Source organism: Heptranchias perlo, chromosome 33 (assembly GCF_035084215.1).
Source record: "Heptranchias perlo isolate sHepPer1 chromosome 33, sHepPer1.hap1, whole genome shotgun sequence".
Classification (NCBI taxonomy): Eukaryota; Metazoa; Chordata; class Chondrichthyes; order Hexanchiformes; family Hexanchidae; genus Heptranchias; species Heptranchias perlo.
Genome location: NC_090357.1, coordinates 3,061,535 through 3,080,685, shown reverse-complemented (window position 1 = coordinate 3,080,685; position 19,151 = coordinate 3,061,535). Strand labels below are relative to the sequence as shown.

Sequence of the window (19,151 nt, the reverse complement as noted above, 5' to 3'; positions counted from 1 at the left end):
TTTCCCTACCTTACAACAGTGACTACACATCAAAAGTATTTCATTGGCTGTAAAGTGCTTTGGGATGTCCTGAAGTCACGAATAGACGCTATAGAAATGCAGGTTCTTTCTTTCCACACTGACACCAGCACCACTAAGTTCCACTCTCTGAAACTTCCTTCCACTACCCCCTCCCCCGCCCGGCCATTTTTCCCAAAGCTAGCCTACAAATTGGCAATTTTTAAAAATTAAATTTCACAACTTGCAATAGTGGGATTTGAGTGCATGACTTCTGGATTATTAACCCAGTACCATAACCACCACACCATTGTATCCATACACACTGAAACTGGTAAACAATTACAGCTACTGTGTTGGCACAAAAAAATTAGTGCTCCAATCCACTGTACCACAGAATGCGAGCGGCTACTCTTCTGACCATATTTCCAACCTGAAGGAGTTTCCTAGCTCAGCCTTTAGGGACGGAGAAGGTACCAAATGGTGAGCAGGCATCTCCCCCAAACTGAGGGAGGATAGTGGAGGAAAAAAACAAACGAGAAACTCAGCCAAGCTCCTTTCTGCATTTCCTGATGGGTTTACCGTGGGATTGGCAGAAACGGTAAAAGAAAGACTTAGATCATTACATAGGATGCTCAGCACAGACCATTCAGCCCAACAGGTCTATGCCGGTGTTTATGCTCCACACAAGCCTCCTCTTCAGCTAACCCCATCAACATATCCTTCTATAAATTTCTCCCTTGTGTGTTTATCTAGCAAATCTACTTGCATTTATATAGCATCTTTCACAACCTCAAGACTTCCCAAAGTGCTTTACAGTCGATGAAATACTTGTGAAGTGCAGTCACTGTTGTAATGTAGGAAACGCGGCAGCCAATTTGCGCAGAGCAAGATCCCACAAACAGCAATGAGATATTGACCAGATCGTGTTTTTAGTGATGTTGGTTGAGGGATAAATATTGGCCAGGTCACCGTAGAGAACTCCCCTGCTCTTCTTCGAAATAGTGCCAGGGGATCTTTTACATCCACCTGAGAGGACAGATGGGGCCTCGGTTTAACGGCTCATCCAAAAGGCGGCATCTCCGACAGTGCAGCACCCCTTCGGTACTGCACTGGGAGTGTCAGCCTGGATTACGTGCTCAAGTCTCTGGAGTTAGACTCGAACCCACGATCTTCTGACTCAAGCAAGAGTGCTGCCCACTGAGCCACAGCTGACACTGCAGGCAGCCTTTTGAGTTCTTTTGCTTGCCCTATCACTCATGAAAGTGAGGGGGTAGGGGGAGGTTGGGGAGAGAATAACGTAAAGAGGGATACAAAATACTCTTTAGCGATGACATAATTTTGTAAATGTAATTTAATACAAGGTATATTTGTGCTGCCAGTGGATCAGTTGTCAAGTGTCCTTTCCCAGTGTGAACCTGAACCATACAGACCAGAAAGATCCCACGCTTGATCCCGACCTGTGCCGAGTTTGATCTCACCAGGGGAGCAGTCTGGAACAGCTTCAGTGTCCCCCGATTAGAGAGAGATAGGAAGATCAAACAGGGTTTCGGCATACGGTCACTATCCAGTGACCTCTGCTGGAAACTACGCCTGTGTAGATATCGGGGGGGGGAGGAAAGAACTGGGCTCAACTGCGATTGCCCCCCATGGTACAATAGCCTCACGATGCATGAAAGACGGCAGCTGGGCATGGGACTGAAGAGCAGCCGGCACCCATGAGGTTATACACCAGCACCTTCAGGGGATGAGGGAAGGAATTGTTTTAAAAAGTCGAATTCAGTAGTTGGAGAGATGTAACAAGACTTGGTTGCAATTCCAGCTGAAAAATTATTATATGTTACCAACATCACGTTGCAGAAATGCTGCAACAGACCTTGAAAAAAGTTAACAAACACAAAATATAACTCGATCAGCCATTATTTCTCCCCACATTCTCCAATTGCACTGGCCCTCCCAACTAACCAGGTTACATTCAAACTGCTGTACCTTCTGCAGGCCCTCCCTCAACATAACCCTCTGAGCGTGTATGAAAAGACAAAGGGCAGAGCTGGAGGAGGAACACATTTACCTCACCATAATCTCCCTGCCTTTTCATTAAAAATAAAAGCAACTGTGGGCAGATGCTGAATGACCACCTTATGTCAATACCGTTAACGGAACACACAAAATGAAAGGAAATCACAGCCACTGAACATCGAAATAGGTGAAGCTAATGAGGAACCGAGTGTACCAGCACAGGTCAGGGGATCCTGGATTCAAATAAACTTGCATTCATGAACTCAGTTAGCAATGCAGTGTACCAGCACTGACACCAGAGAATATGAAAATGCGACCCTCTCATCTACATTCTCCGAATGCCATTAGATTATTGAACCATTCGCAGTTTGCAATCAAGGAATATCACTGACTGCACACAAAAAAATGTACATTAATTTTTTTTAAAATTAAAAATGCGGACCCCGCAACAAAATAGAAGGAAAATAAAAATCCCAGAACCACACACAATCTTACCCAGTATAAATACAGCGTGTGGCTTTGTTTTCATAAGGTTTAAAATTAAAAGCACCGTGTAATTGTTTAAATATTGAGAGAAGTTTGCTTTCACAATGTGATGGGCTATCGAACGAATATCTTAATGTTATTTTCCTTATCCCTTCTCGAACTTTACTGAGCCCACATTTGCTCTCCTCAACACCCCCTTTTTTTTGCAAAGTGAGATTTGTTAATTGTTCCCCATGAATTTTACAGGGAGCTGCTTTTTAAAAGAAAGAACTTGCCCACGGATTTTTATAAAAATCTTTGTCTGCACGTTCCTTTTCCATGGAGGAATTTGAATTGGTTTTGTTTTAATACAGCAGGTAGTGGGCGGAACCCGGTCATCGGCCAATTCTTGGCTTAAATATGATTTTTACGCTACTGTCAATGGACGCCCGACATTTCCCTTAACGTCCCAAGTATTGGGCGCATTAGAGGAATGATATTTTTAAATATATAATATATATATATATTCCCCATTCACAGTACAGAGATTTGGAAAAACTCACCAGGCAACGCTCTCCTCTTCTGCTTCCCTCTTAAGAGTACCTTTGTCCTGTCTTTAAACAGCCCCCTAACAAAGAGAGAAGTCAGCATTCAACTCTGCCATCTGCCCAAGCATGCAAACAAAACCAAAAAGCAGCACCGAATATTATTACACGCAGGCAGACAATCCGTCTTGCAAATTTATTAAAAGGCGACGCACTCCGCTTCCTGTCCTTTACCCAGATTTGAAAGCGGGTCCTAGATCATTCTCTTTTTCTTTCAAAAAAAAAAGGTTGTGTGTGTTTGGGTAGATGTTTTTTTTTGTTTGGAAGCAATCGTATTAAAATGTGACGGTTTCGCTTTATTTTTAAAGAAAAGGGGAAAAGCTAGCACAGGCGCGATGGGCCGAGTGGCCTCCTCCTGCGTTGTATCGTTCTATGATTCTGTGGATGAACCCGAACGGAGCAAGGGGCAGAGGAGCTGACAGCGCCGGCAATTTGCTGCTGCGAGCCGGCAGGTTAGGAGCTAGCAGTCGGTGGAAGCTCCCTACAGCAGTCTGCAGTTACCAGCTTTCATACTGGGCTCGGAGGTACACGGAGTCTGCAATAAGTGACAGTCATTTGAATCTCAGCTATTTTATTATTTTTTTGGAGGGTTTTCATAGAGCTGACAAAACAAAACAGTGAAAACAAGAATGGGGGAGATTTAAATAGAGGTGTTCAAAATCAGAGTAAACAGGGAGAAACTATTTCCACTGGCAGGAGGGTCGATAACCAGGGGACACAGATTTAAAGTAATTGGCAAAAGAACCAGAGGGGAGATGAGGAGACATTTTTTTCGTAGCGAGTTGTTATGATCTGGAATGCGCTGCCTGAAAGGACGGTGGAAGCAGATTCAATAATAACTTTCAAAAGGGAATTGGATAAATACTTGAAGGGAGAAAAAATTGCAGGGCTAGGGGGAAAGGGCAGGGTAATGGGACAAATTGGACAGCTCTTTCAAAGAGCCAGCACAGGCACGATGGGCCGAATGGCCTCCTTCTGTGCTGTATCATTCTATGATTCTAAGAATATAAATAAGCTGTGATAGGGCAGGTAGTGTTCGAGGATGAGACACATCACATAACAGCTCACACACTGCCAGGCCGACCTTCGTATTTGTGTGTGTGTTTTATTTAAAAATAAAAATTTTGCCTAAAAGGTAAACGCACATTTGAAATCTGTGATATGAATGTTCCGCGCTCCGTGTAACGAGCCCGCCAGTGAAAACCCACAAGTGAGCCTCACATAACGAGTACCTAAGTTCACCAGAACTAATTGCATTACCATCTTAATAACACATTAGTCTTTTACAATAATGACAGCACTGATTGGATGAAAGAAAGGAGGCAATAATTTGACATCACTAAGCAATATAAACTCGTTTCATTGAGAGAAGCTGCTCTCTGCTTCTGCCACCATATAGGGGGACTTCTTTGCTTGCATTTCTTTACAGTTCCTTCCTCACGTTTTGCCAAGTCCCCGGCTTGGTTCCCATAGCTGCCGTCCTCTCTCTTATTTCAGTCGTCTCAGTTCTGATGAAAGGTCATCGAGCTGAAACATTAACTCTCGTTTATCTCACTCCACAGATGCTGCCTGACCTGCTGAGTGTTTTTACAGCAATTTCTGTTTTTATTTCAGATTTCCAGCGCCCGCAGTATTTTCAGCTTTTGTCTCTTTTTATTTCTCCGCCTTCGTCAAAAGTTAATTCACAATGAGAAGCGGGCGACGGATTTTTTTTTTAATTTTTTTGGCTTACTGCCAAAAAAATTTAATTTCCACCCCACTCCCCGTCCAGTGACTTCAATCAGCCTCTCAGCATGGGTCTAATCTGTGAAAAGGCTTTGTTTAAATACCTCGATGCAAATGCCGCTGTTCTCTATTCACGGCTGCTTCGGGAAGAAGAGAAAGAGAAAAAAAAAGGGAACGTATCGCTTAAGATGGAATATTAGTGTTTGCTGACCTGCAAAGCGACATCCAGAGAGAGAGAGAAAGGAGAGAGAGAGAAAGGAGGAAGGAGAAAAATTCTTCTGGATTTTCGTGGAAACGCCGATCATGTCTGCTGGCAAAAAGTGGCCACGTCCCATCGGTTTTCGGTTTTGTTGTTTTGTTTTGTCCGGGATCCATCAGCTCGTGGCTTTTATTTAAGAGGGAACAGTTAACGGCCTAACTTCAATGCGTGCCATCGTTGCTTAGTCAGAAAACGGGTGCATTCGAACACCAGGACAAGAAAACAAAAGAAAAACCCACTTAAGTCAAGGACGACAGCAAAGTAAAGTAGTTACAGCGGGCAGACTTCAGGACTTATTGCTCAGGAACTTGCAAGACCCCTATTGTAGTGGACAGCTGAGGTGTGGGGCTGATCCCAGACTAAATAGCTCTTACACATACCTGTGATGCATCAGTTGAAATAGCCAATCTGTGCACAGATCTCATCTCAGGCTACCATACAATGACAGCACTATACATGTCAGTTTCTATGGCTCGAAACTGAATTTTATATCCCCTCCCCACTCCCCCTTATTCAAACCGCCAGCCAAAGCAACAATCATTTCTAACGGGAGCTCGTTGCTCCTTCAGACCCAAAGTACATTGTTAGGAAGTTTGTCAGTCACACACACACCTACACAAACCTTTCCAAACATCTTTCACACTCGTCACAAGGGAAAAGCTACTGTTTGTGTGGGGGCCCCTTTAAGAGTTGAATCAGGACACAAATTGTGCCAATTTTAATCTCATTTCTGTTGATTCTATTTTTGTCCAAACGAAAAAGGAAAGAGAGAGATGGAGAAAGAGAAATAAAACTTGGTCAGAAAAAAATGTTGATAACTGGCTTCTCCCTCTTGAAGGCCGAGGGAACACAAGTGCAGGGAAAAATTAACATTCGAAACTTAATGAAACTTCTCTTGAAGAGGCGTTTAATTAGTGAAGCGTGCAAAACAAAGGAAATATGGTCAGGAGCCTCAATAAATCTGGGCAGATGTAACAGAACAGGCAAGTTCTCCCATGTTGCACCATCACCCAGGGCCAATCTGTACAACTCTCAACACAAAACTTAGCTCAGGAAAAAACAAACAAAGCCAATTTAATAATTTTAACTTTGGGAATGAAATCAGCAAAAATTTCAGAATTTATAAAGTGGCGAGGAGGCTGTGTTTACTGTAAGATGGGAATCAGGCAGAAAATATAAAATAGTTGCGCGTATTTTAAATAAGCTCTCGTATGTTGTTTCATACAGGAATCGCTCACTTGCAACCGCAAATTAAATAATGCGGTATGTACGCCAAGTCTCCATGGCGATTTCATTAGCTGAACGCATCCTCAATAGCTTGTTATCAAAAATGAATAATTATCGTACGTGTAATCAAAGTATGAAGCAAGCGGGTGACCATCTCAATCTAGAAACCAGTATGCGAATTGTAAGAACACGCACACAAAATAAATTAATTTAATATATATTTTAAAAAATGTCTTGACTGGCGCAATATTTTTCTGTACTGTTTTAGAAAAATGTATAACTGAGATGGTTGTTAGTCAATGCGGGCTTCGGAGAGGCAGGGCTGAAAATATATTTGTATGTATTTTTAAATAATGTCTTTTTATGAATACTCCCTGTTGGGGCCAAAACTAATGATGGCAATATTTTTTGCTAAGAGGAGAATATTTTACATTTGTTGCCTTTTTGAGATAGAAAAACAAAAAAAAAACAAAACCCTTTAAGCGTTTTCAGACAAATGTGCAATGGTTTCCTCGGCAACATTTAGCCATTTCGCTGGGAGAAAGATAGATAGATAGATAGATAGAGGGGACTGAGACAGACACACAGACAAAGAGAGATAGATAGATAGATAGAGGGGACTGAGGCAGACACACAGACAAAGAGAGATAGATAGGAAGAGAGAGAGAGATAGAGAAAGACTGAGACAAATAGAGAAAAAAGAGAGATAGAGAGGGAGGTGAGAAAAGAGACAAGAAATATTTGGAGAAAGGCAGAGTGAAAGCGAAAGAGAGATGGAGAAAAACAGAGAAACCTAGTATTGCTTTGGTTCTTTATATAGTGCATGTTTTCCCGTTTTCTTTTTCCTGTTTATTTTTTAAAAAAACACTGGATGTAAAATTATTTTAATTGAATTACATTTACTCAAATTTTTTTGAACAGCAACAATTAATAAAATGAGAAACTATAGGTGAAACCAGCAAACACTATTAAAATGCTACGATTGTTCTATTCTGCCTTTCTACACCATGTTTAGATACAGTAGCCCTCCCCTACGATGAATACAGCACAACACAGGGATGCGTAGAAATCCTTATGGGGGAAAAACTGATTGTGATTATCAGAAGAGTTCAGATCATCGCATGTCCATAAAACACACAGTGAAATACTTCTTAAACGATGAGACTGTTTCACAAACTTGTGCAAGCAGCTTATTTAAAAGATTCAGCGCTCAAAAGTTCTTACTTGCAAGAAAGAACTTGCATTTAGATGCAAGGATGTCCCAAAGCATTTTACAGCCAATGAAGTACTTTTGAAGTGTAGTCACTGTTGTAATGTAGGAAACATGGCAGCCAATTTGTGCACAGCAAGATCCCACAAACAGCAATGTGATAATGAACAGATAATTTGTTCTTTCACTGATGTTGGTTGAGGGATAAATATTAGCCAGGACACTGGGGAGAACTCCGCTGCTATTACTTCAAATCATGCCATGGGATCTTTTACGTCTACCTGGGAGGGCAGGCAGGGCCTCGGTTTAACGCCTCATCCAAAAGACAGCACCTCCAACAGTGCAGCGCTCCCTCAATATTGCACTGGGAGTGTCAGCCTAGATTTTGCGCTCAAGTTTCTGGAGTGGGACTATGAACCTATAATCTTCTGACTCAGAGGCAGAGTGCTACCCACTGAGCCACAGCTGACACCTACAGAGACAGGAGCATCAACTAGCCCGTTATCTATATCGTATATAACAAACAATGACTGTCATCACAACTTCATGACAACTGAGCCTTATAGCTGAGTTAATAAGCTTTGTGAATAGATGAAGGATTCCTTATTGCTTAATATTTCTGTTGACCATGAATGGGTTAACGTTTTTTTGGCAGGGGGGGGGGAAAGAAACGAGTAAGGTGGGTGGCTGTGTCTTTATAAAATGCCTGTTGTAAACCGTGAATCTGATTAAAAGCAGTTCAATGCAGTTAGACGAGTACAAGGACAGACTGTCCTAAAGGCTTTTTACTTACTTAGACATTCACATTAAAAATTAATAGCTCTTAAAGGCCTCGAAAACCTTTTGTGCTGTGAATGTGCATTTCCCCTTCCCCCCAGGATATTCAACACAAATCGGAGGAAACTAAAAGGGACAAACGCAGGTTTTTGTTGGCAGGAGGCTGGTTTTTATTCATTAAAAAAAAATCTATTTTTTATATATTCACTTATTTTCTATATACTTCGATGTTGGCCCCATTCCACCCTCCCCTCCTCCCCTCCTCCCCTCACCACCCCCTGGTCCAGTTAACCAGTTAACTTATTATATCAGGCTCGTCTGCAATTTATATGCAGTATTTGTCTGAAGCTCAGTGGTAGCATGCACATCCCTGAGATCACTGAAAGGTTGTAGGTTCAAGTCCCACTTAAGGACAAAATTTAGGCCGACACTTGCAGTGCTGTACTGTCGGAGGTGCTGTCTTTTGGATGAGACGTTAAACCAAGGCCCAGTCTGCCCTCTCAGCTGGACGTGAAAGATCCTATGGCATTATTTAAAAGAGCAGGGGAGTTCTTCCCGGTGTCCTCGGCCAATATTTATCCTCAACCAACATCACTAAAACAGATGATCTGGTCATTTATCTCGTTGCTGTTTGTGGGATCTTGCTGCGCGCAAATTGGCTGCCGTGTTTCCTACATTACAACAGTGACTGCACTTCAAAAGTACTTTATTGTCTGTAAAGCACTTTGGGACGTCCCGAGGTAAGAAAGGGATTATGTTTTATTTGTGAAAATATTGATCTCGCCTGATTGGATCCAAGAACACAAGATAAGAAAGCTAAATGAGGAGAGGGGAGGGGAACTTTCCAGTGTTGTGTAAATTTAATATGTTCTACATGAAATAGGAGAATAACCCCCTCAGCATCACCATTAGTAACTTATCAAGTTGTTTTTAATAAGTTTATGTTTTATTACTGTATAGAGATACACACACACCACACACACACACACACACACGTGGGATTGATTGGTAGACATTATTTAAATATTAAATATTATACAACAATCTTCCTAAATAGTGAATATTTTAATTTGAATCTCTCAATCCTAACCATTAAATAAAGGTACTCAGTTACAAATTTCTTGCTTCATGAATTAACATTTACTTTACTGACCAAGCATTAACACAATATTTTCATTAATAAAATTAAGGTCAAAAACCCCTGTCATAATTCAGGTCTTTTTAAAAAAAAATAAGGGTTTATATTTATTCACAAAAAAATATATATTTTTGCAAAAAAATGTGTTATTTCAAAATGTTGCATAAATTAAATTCAATGTGTATATATAAATACACGAGTGCGTTTGTGTTCAAAATGGAAATGAGAGCTGGAGAATGAATGCTGTGAAGAGTGAGGCTGAGGCTTTGCTTGATTGATCTCTCTGTCTAGACAAAAGCAGTTGGAGAACCCCAGATATATTTACACATGTAAAACCTTGGATAATTGCAGAATCTATTCGCATTTCTCCGCCTAGTTAAAGACAAGCCACACTCGCAATGTTCAAGAAATAGAATTTCTGTCACGAATATAAAACCCTTTTTATTTCCCCAAAAAACCCTATTTTTTTTTTGTGGTTTAAATTTCCAGGGGAAAAATTTGGGAAAGTTCATTGGTGTCACAATTCTTGCTACAGGACAAATGCTATTAAATGGTTATCGTGCAATTCCCCCAAATAATAAAATCATATTTAGTCCTGGTTTAGGCCTCACAAGCCTAATCACTAGTAACCAATCACTAACAGGCTTTCTCAATCACAAGTAATAGCAAACCCACACGTTAAAATGATTTCGCTCCAAGGTGACTGTATGATACTAAGACAGCCTACCTAAAGGTACAGTATATCACTAATTTAACCAAATTTCACGATACAAATATACATCTTAAAAAGAAATCAAATTACAGTCTTCATGCATATATAACAAAGCCGTTCGTTCCACAAAGGCAAGGAATAGCAGAACAAGCTCCGACTCGAACAATTTGAGACACCAGCCTGTCAGATTCATAATGACAGCTTATAACTGTTTTGTATGTAACAGGCAGAGACAGCGTGTGTGCAGATCGATAATTATCTCTTTAAATGTAGGTATGAAGCTGAATTAAAACCAATGCTTTAACAAACTGGACCAGCGACACTCTATAGACAAACCCTCTATTGAAAATATTTATCTGACTCTTTGTCTCTCCATTGTTTTCTTTTCTTTTCGATTTTACTTTGTTTTTTTTTTAATTTGCTATTTTCACATAATACAGCTTTTGTGTTTTATTATTTCTCCAGTTCAAGTGCAAATTTGTGATTCCCATGCCTCAACTATACTCTATCGCATACCACTCCAGTACTCAGCTTCAGTGCTGATGTTAATTTAAAAATGTGTGGCACAATTATTAATTATATTTAATCTAAACCACACCGAGATTGGATTTCAGGTTCTATACACAATCAATTTCAATTTAAATGGATAACAAAACTGTTTCTTACATAAAGAGCCTATTCAGAACGGCAGTCGTTTAATATTTACCTCCTGTAACAAAATGCTCCTACAACTTGCAGACTTTCTGCTCTCCTCTCCTGCTTGATAGTTACCATCAGCTCCCCTTGTACGACCAATTCCGCTGTCACCCGTCTTGCACCCCTGCCAAAGTTGAAATTTGCTCCCCAATGCTTTCCCAGCGTGGCGGAAGAGCAGGGGATCAGTACACTGATTGAGACCAGGCATACTACCACTGCGGAATTGGGGCGCAGTTGAGTGTCCAGGCCATGGGTCACGGCCTGGACTACTGACGATTTTTATTTTGGCCTCCCCCCACCCCCGTCAAGCGCATCTTTCTATGGGGGCACAGCGACACCCTGGGTTGGCGCCCACTACTGTAATTTGCAGCCTTCTCCCTCCGGTGGGTGCTCGAGATACATCCCTAGTAGCAAAGGCGCCCACCTGTATTATTTAAGTTAATAAAAAAAGAAAGATTTGCATTTATATAGCGCCTTTCACCTCAGGACATCCCAAAGCTCTTTACAGCCAATGAAGTACTTTTGAAATGCAGTCACCGTTGTAATGTAGGAAATGCGGCAGCCAATTTGCACACAGCAAGCTCCCACAAACAGCAATATGATAATGACCAGATAATCTGTTTTAGTGATGGTGGTTGAGGGATAAATAGTGGCCAGGACACCGGGGAGAACTCCGCTGCTCTTCTTTGAAATAGCACCATGGGATCTTTCATGTCCACCTGAGAGGACAGACAGGGCCTCGGTTTAACGTCTCATCCGAAAGACGGCACCTCCGACAGTGCAGCATTCCCTCAGTACTGCACTGAGAGTGTCAGCCTGGATTATGGGCTCAAGTCTCTCCCTGAACCCGCATACTTTGCCAGGGTCCGCACTGGAGGTCATCGGCAGAGAGATCCCAGACTTATTCCGGGACTGAGGCCCACAGATTTTTAGGGGGTCCTTATGTTTAACCCGCTGCACCACCCAGCACCCTCATAAACATTCATTCTTTTTAAATCACTGACCTTGCAAGTTTGATTAGATTCAACGCAGCTGAATGTCCTCTCGCTTTTTCTTTTTCACACGTACAGCGCCATCGAATGTCAGCAGCCATCAACATTCCAGCGAGCTGAAGCCAGCGTCCTGCTGACTCCTCATCATCTGCTGGAGGTTCTCGAGATCTTTAATGCTCCGCACCACAACTGACCAAACAAGGCCATCCGGATGCTTTCAAGAAAGAGTTCCCAGATCTAGAGAGAGAAAAAAATAGGATGTCCAAGTAGGTGAACGCCTAGGAGATCTTAAGAAAGCCACAAAAGAAACAATTATAGAAGCTAAGGGTACACAGGAGGAAGAGCAGCAGAAGAGCAAAGCTAAACCCAAATGGCCCCCTTCTATGCTGTATGATTCTATGATTTTATGAGGGTAAGCAGAAGATGGAAACCGTAGCAGAGGGAGCAAGGGAAGTCTATCATGTGATAAGGAAGATTAGAAACGAGGATAGGACATAAATGTTCCTGAGCTGCAGCTTGGGCAGAGTAGAGTTGGAAAGAAAAACGTGAAGCCAAGATTGAATCATGAGGATATAAACATCATGAATATTCAGAGGTTTTGTTTGATTACCTTTGAGGATCAGGGAGTATTTGAGCAAGAATTTTTCCTCGATTATTCCAACGCTCCCCTGGACGGCCTCCCACCTTCCACTCTCCATAAACTTGAGCTCATCCAAAACTCTGCTGCCCGTATCCTAACTCACACCAAGTCCCGTTCACCCATCACCCCCTGTGCTCGCTGACCCACATTGGCTCCCGGTCCGGCAATGCCTCGGTTTTAAAATTCTCATCCTCATTTTAAAATCCCTCCATGGCTTCGCCCCTCCCTATCTCTGTAACCTCCTCCAGCCCTACAACCCTCCAAGATCTCTGCGCTCCTCCAATTCTGGCCTCTTGAGCATCCCCGATTTTCATCACTCCACCATTGGCAGCTGTGCCTTCACCTGCCTAGGCCCTAAGCTCTGGAATTCCTTCCCTAAACCTCTCCGCCTCTCTCTCTTCCTTTAAGACGTTCCTTAAAACCTACCTCTTTGATCAAGCTTACCCTCACCTCTCCTAATATCTCCTTATGTGGCTCGGTATCAAATTTTTGTCTGATTACGCTCCAGTGAAACACTTTGGGACGTTTTACTATGCTTAAGGCCTATATAAATGCAAGTTGTTGTTGCTGTCTGTGAGAGGATGAGTCCCCCTCCAGATTTCCCTCAAAGCTTCAAGGCAACGAGTCTTCAAGAGTTTCTGGCCTGCAAGCCAACGATTTGTGGTCGGAGTAATTCAGTAGTCGGTGAATCTTGCTGTTGGCAGATTAGTAACATCACAGATGGTTGACAGATTGAGCTAGCCTTGATTTTTACGTTAAACCTAATTTAAAAAGCCCGAGAGGCACGGGGCAGGGGAAGAGATGGATGGGATTCCCCGTATGAACTATCTGCACACCGGTGCAGAATGTTGGCGCGCCAATGCACTAAGCCACTAAACCTTCCCCATCCCCACAGGAAATTTGTTACACCTGTGTTTAAAACAGCTGGTAAATGTAATCCTTAGAAGGTTCCAGGTACAATACCTAGTCTGGATGTCAATCTAGAATTAAGAGCCCAAGCTCTGGTCTCTACTCTGCAGGACTATCAGGAGTGAGGTTTGAACCCTGCAGCCCCATGCCTCAGAGGAGGGAATGCTACCACTTAGCCCATGGCTCAGTCCAGGGCTAGGGTATGTCAGAAAGGGACACCAATTGACTGCTATGCATCTTTTCAACCTCTGTTAAGGAGTGTCCACAGAATTTCAAAGTGCAGTACTTTCCAGTATTAAAGTACAAGGTAAGAAATCAACTCTCTTTATCTCCTATTCCAGAAGATGCTTCATATGTGTACATTGCAGCAATGTTACTGTAATCCTGACTCGATCCCCATTGTATGATCCACTAACGCACACTATTCGGTCACCAAAAGTGTGCAAATCACATAATAATTCATGGGGAATCCCATCCAGCTTCTCTCCCCCTCCCTCACTCCCTCCCACTGGGCCTTGAGGCAATTTAAATTATGTTCAACATACAATTCATGGCAATCTCAATCTGTCCACCATCTGGCAATAGCGAAACTCATCACCTACTGAATTAGTCTGACCATGAATTTTAGACTTGTAAATTCTTGATGAAACAGGTTAGATGCTTTGAGGAGTCATGACAACAGGATCAGGCTCCATCTAAAGAGTAGAATCATAGAATCTTACAGCACAGAAGGAGGCCATTCGGCCCATCGTGTCTGTGCCGGCTCTTTGAAAGAGCAATCCAATTAGTCCCACTTCCCCCATGCTCTTTCCCCATAGCCCTGCAAAGCTTTCGTTTTCGAGTATTTATCCAATTCTCTTTTGAAAGTTATTATTGAATCTTTTTCCACCGCCCTTTCAGGCAGCGCATTCCAGATCAGAACAACTCGCTGTGTAAAAAAATTCTCCTCATCTCCCCTTCTGGTTCTTTTGCCAATTACCTTAAATCTGTGTCCTATAATTTAAACTCATGTCTTTTGGCCTGGTTTACTTTGAAATAATAAAATGTCTTATCTTATCTGTACCATTTAAAACTTTATATAGACCGAGATGGTCACCCTTAACCTTCTTCTCTCTATAGATTGTGGAGTGGCCCAGTGGAAATGGAGGCCTGGTTACAATGGGGGCCCAGCGGGCTCGGGGGCTCGGTGGGGATGGGGCCTGGGATGGGGGCCTGGTGGGGATGGAGGCCCAGGATGGGGGGCCCGGTGAGGATGAGGGCCCGATGGGGATGGGGGCCTGGTGGGATGGGGGCCCGGTGGGGATGGGGGCCCGGTGGGATGGGGGCCCGGTGGGGATGGGGGCCTGGTGGGATGGGGGCCCGGTGGGGATGGGGGCCCAGTGGGGATGGGGGCCCGGTGGGATGGGGGCCCGGTGGGGATGGGGGCCTGGTGGGATGGGGGCCCGGTGGGGATGGGGGCCTGGTGGGATGGGGGCCCGGTGGGGATGGGGGCCCGGTGGGATGGGGGCCCGGTGGGGATGGGGGCCTGGTGGGATGGGGGCCCGGTGGGGATGGGGGCCCGGTGAGGATGAGGGCCCGATGGGGATGGGGGCCTGGTGGGATGGGGGCCCGGTGGGGATGGGGGCCCGGTGGGGATGGGGGCCCGGTGGGATGGGGGCCCGGTGGGGATGGGGGCCTGGTGGGATGGGGGCCCGGTGGGGATGGGGGCCTGGTGGGATGGGGGCCCGGTGGGGATGGGGGCCCGGTGGGATGGGGGCCCGGTGGGGATGGGGGCCTGGTGGGATGGGGGCCCGGTGGGGATGGGGGCCTGGTGGGATGGGGGCCCGGTGGGGATGGGGGCCCGGTGGGGATGGGGGCCTGGTGGGATGGGGGCCCGGTGGGGATGGGGGCCCGGTGGGATGGGGGCCCGGTGGGGATGGGGGCCTGGTGGGATGGGGGCCCGGTGGGGATGGGGGCCCGGTGGGGATGGGGGCCTGGTGGGATGGGGGCCCGGTGGGGATGGGGGCCCGGTGGGGATGGGGGCCTGGTGGGATGGGGGCCCCGTGGGGATAAGGGCCCTGTGCGGATGGGAGCCCGGTGGGGATGGGGGCCTGACGGGGATCCTGTGGGGATGGGGGCCCGGTGGGGATGGGGGCCCGGTGGGGATGGGGGCCCGGTGGGGATGGGGGCCCGGTGGGGATGGGGGCCCGGTGGGGATGGGGGCCCGGTGGGGATTGGGGCCTGACGGGGATCCTGTGGGGATGGGGATCCAGTGGGGATGGAGGCCCGGTGGGGATGGGGGCCCGGTGGGGATGGGACCCTATAGAGATGGAGGAACGGAGATCTACATTTTGAGCTGTCTTGAGTGGCAATTCTCATGATCCACCAAAACTCAGATCAGAGGTGCAAAACTCATGTTCTCTTTGCTGTAAAGTATCATGGGTAACAACAGCACCGTACAAGTGTCACATCAACACAATGCCAAAGAAAACCCTTCGTGGTACATCCACACAAAGGTCACAGTAAGAAACTACCTGCATAACAATAGTTACTGCACTCAAAAAAAATAGTTCATTGCACTGTGACCAGATAAGGAACTATGTAAATGCGAGTATTATTTATTAATTATATTAAAGAAAGGTTTTGTTCATTACAGACAGTGCAATTATAAACAGGACCCTCAGAAATAGGGTGCTCCATTGCCCTGCAAAAATTCACCTACATCATCAATCTAACATCCCTTCAAAAGGTGCCTTGTACCAATCAGGTTCACAGCAGGTCAACCCCACCCCCTCAAAATAAGCAGGCTAATGTTTAGGATAAAACAGTCCAGCTTTTGAGTTTGTGTGGTTTGTAACTTTCTGAAACAAGAACCAGACATTAAAGCAAAAGTCGTTTTTCTCCCCCACTTAATGCTAAGTCTTTCTGAAGTGCAGATTCTTAATGAATACTCATTAGCAGCAAACACCAGGGAGGTGATTTCAAACCCCAAGTACGGGTGGGTTGGGGGCGGGTGGGAGTTGAAAGTGATTGCTTTTTTTGGGTCGCTATGAGAAGCCTGTACTTTTCCCGTGCCAATGTCAAACCCGGAAATAAAGCCGGGTTACGGTCGCGACCCAAAAAACAACTCTTTTCAACTCCCACCCGCCCCCAACCCACCAGTTCTTGAGGTTTAAAATCACCCCCCCCCCCCAAGACCCTGGTCACGATCCCATTGCCTGCCCTGCACCTATCATCCTCTCTATCCATGATGTGGAGATGCCGGTGATGGACTGGGGTTGACAATTGTAAACAATTTTACAACACCAAGTTATAGTCCAGCAATTTTATTTTAAATTCACAAGCTTTCGGAGGCTTCCTCCTTCCTCAGGCAAATGTTTCAAGAGCTCCTTGAAGCCTACGCATTTATACATATAGAACAATACATGGTGTTTACAGACTGCCCCTGCAACTGCCCGTTGCCAAGGCAATCACCGTGTTCAGACAGAGAGGTGTCTATCCAATTCTGGACTTGGCAAAGATAACAAACCAACCCCAGAAACTGATGTATTTGTTCAGATTTCAGCCATCGCTCCAAGCTCAACAATGCTCCAGTGAAGTCTCCCCCAGGTGTTATCGATACCACTGCAAACTACCCTAAACAGTCTAGACATGATAACAGGGGCTGTGTGACAGCAGGCTCTCTGACCGGGCGGCCCAGGCAACAAGGACTCAGTGAAAGATGTTTAAAATGGTTCACTCAGGGCTGTTGAAAGTCCCAGCACAATCCATGCGTAAACAGAAAGCAGTAAAAGAGGAAGGGTACCCACAATAAAACGAGGAAATGCATTAAACACATTACTGTGTGGCCCCTGGGCGCCCAGTGAGAAGAATTTGCCCGTTGCAGGGAAATCGACCTGTGTTTCATAGTTGGGATATCGCACTACAGCAGCACATGTCCAGAAATAGGCCTTTTCCCTTCAGCGCCTTTTTTTCAATGCATGTGTGCACTATTTTAAGAATGAGGCTGTGAATAATTAAAATCGTATTTTTTTAAAAAAGAAAGCAAAATTCTACTGTAATTACACAAGGAGCTGGAAGGGTTAAGTGCCATTCAGGCAAGAACCAACCGATGGGTGAAGAGGTGAAAAGTGCAGTTTACTGGAGGAGAATAGCCAGCTGATTTTTCAGCTCTATGCTATTTCAAATCCATTTCATCTCAGCCAAGGGGACGCTTCTTGAAGTATTTATGCAGGCTTTGTGCGAGCAATCAAAGAGAATAAAAGAAATCTAGAAGTGTTAAAAGCGCTGGCTGGTAGTTTAGTTAGTGGGATTCTGGATTACAAAGGGGAGGAAGTGATGCTTCAGCTGTACAGAGCCTCGGTCAGACCCCAGCTGGAGATACTGCGATCAGATTTGTGCACCGCACCTCAGGAAGGATATATTGGCATTGGAGGGGGTGCAGCGCAGATTCACCAGAATGATACCGGGGCTTATAGGGTTAAATTATGAGGACAAGTTGCATAAACATGGCTTGTATTGCCTTGAGTTTAGAAGATTGAGGGGGTGATCTGATCGAGGTGTTTAAAATGTTAGAAGGAGTTGATAGGGCAGATACGGAGAAACTATTTCCTCTGGTGGAGGGAATCGAGAACGAGGGGACATAATCTTCAAATTCGAGCTTGGCTATTTTTTAGCACAAAGGGTAGTAGAAATCTGGAACTCTCTCCCACAAAAGGCTGTGAATCAAAGCTGGGTGGGGGGGGGTTCATTTGGAGCTTCCAAGACTGAGATCGATAGATTTTTGTTGGGTAAGAGTATCAAGGGGTATGGAGCAATGGCGGGTAAAATGGGGTTGAGGTACAGATCAGCCCTGATCTAACTGAATGACTGAACAGGCTGGAGGGGCTGAATGGCCTACTCCTATTCCTATGTTTGTAAATAGCAAGGTGCAGTGGTTCTGGGAGAGAATTTCAAAGAGTAGGGGCCTACTGGCTGAAGAGCAGAATGGAGTTGGAGAAGCAGGAATTGGGGTTGCAAGACACGGCTGAAGAAGATTGCTGAGATAAGGCGGGTGAGATCAGAGGGGGTCTTGAAATGAGGACAGGGGTATCAATAGCCCAATGGATTAATTCACTATATGCTTTCGTGGGGGGGGGGGGGGGGGAATCCCCCCTCCTGTTGTGCCCAAGATATGAACACATGTCCCATGTATTGGGGAGCTTTCTCTCACCACTACTCTCCAGCTCCTCTCCCCTTTGCAACAATTCTTATTTCCCTCTATTTCATTGCTAACACGGTCAACCCCAACACGCAGAGGGTTTGGAAACTGAAGCAAAAATGTAACAATAACACAGCGAGAAAGCTGAGATTCTGATAAAACACCAACCACATAATAACAGGCCTCCTTTTGTCTGGAAAACATATAATTTACAAATAAAGTGAGCCCTCTAATCACAATGATGAATGCGGAAGTTGTGATTTAACCGTGTTGTACAATATTGTGATTGGGGTTGTGCTGTCATTGTGCAATTAGACAGCACTTTCTACACCACAGGTTAAATTTTTTTATCTCCATCCAAAATGTTCTCCCTCTTGTTCTGAAGGTGCTGGCATGTGCTGGGTTTTGTTCAGTGCCTTCTTGTACCTCACCCAAGTGGGAATTTTGCATGCGTAAGCCCAAACAACAACAACTTGCATTTATAAAGCGACTTTAACTTAGTAAAACGTCCCAAGGCGCTTCACAGGAGCGTAATCAGACAAAAAACTGACACCGAGCCATGCACGGAGAGATTAGGACAAGCGACCTACAGCTTGGTCAG

General features: G+C 44.7%; 1 long non-coding RNA gene across 1 annotated transcript in view; it reads right to left on the bottom strand.

Moving 5' to 3' along the window:
* LOC137301283 (uncharacterized) overlaps nt 1-12,038 on the bottom strand; it is a 47,332-nt gene extending 35,294 nt beyond the window's left edge. Inside the window, exons 1-2 of the long non-coding RNA XR_010958257.1 lie at nt 11,835-12,038; nt 3,045-3,109 (exon numbers count right to left, since the gene is read on the bottom strand). This is a non-coding gene — a long non-coding RNA (uncharacterized lncRNA). The remainder of the gene's footprint in view (nt 1-3,044; nt 3,110-11,834) is intronic.
* Between the last annotated feature and the right edge of the window lie 7,113 nt (nt 12,039-19,151).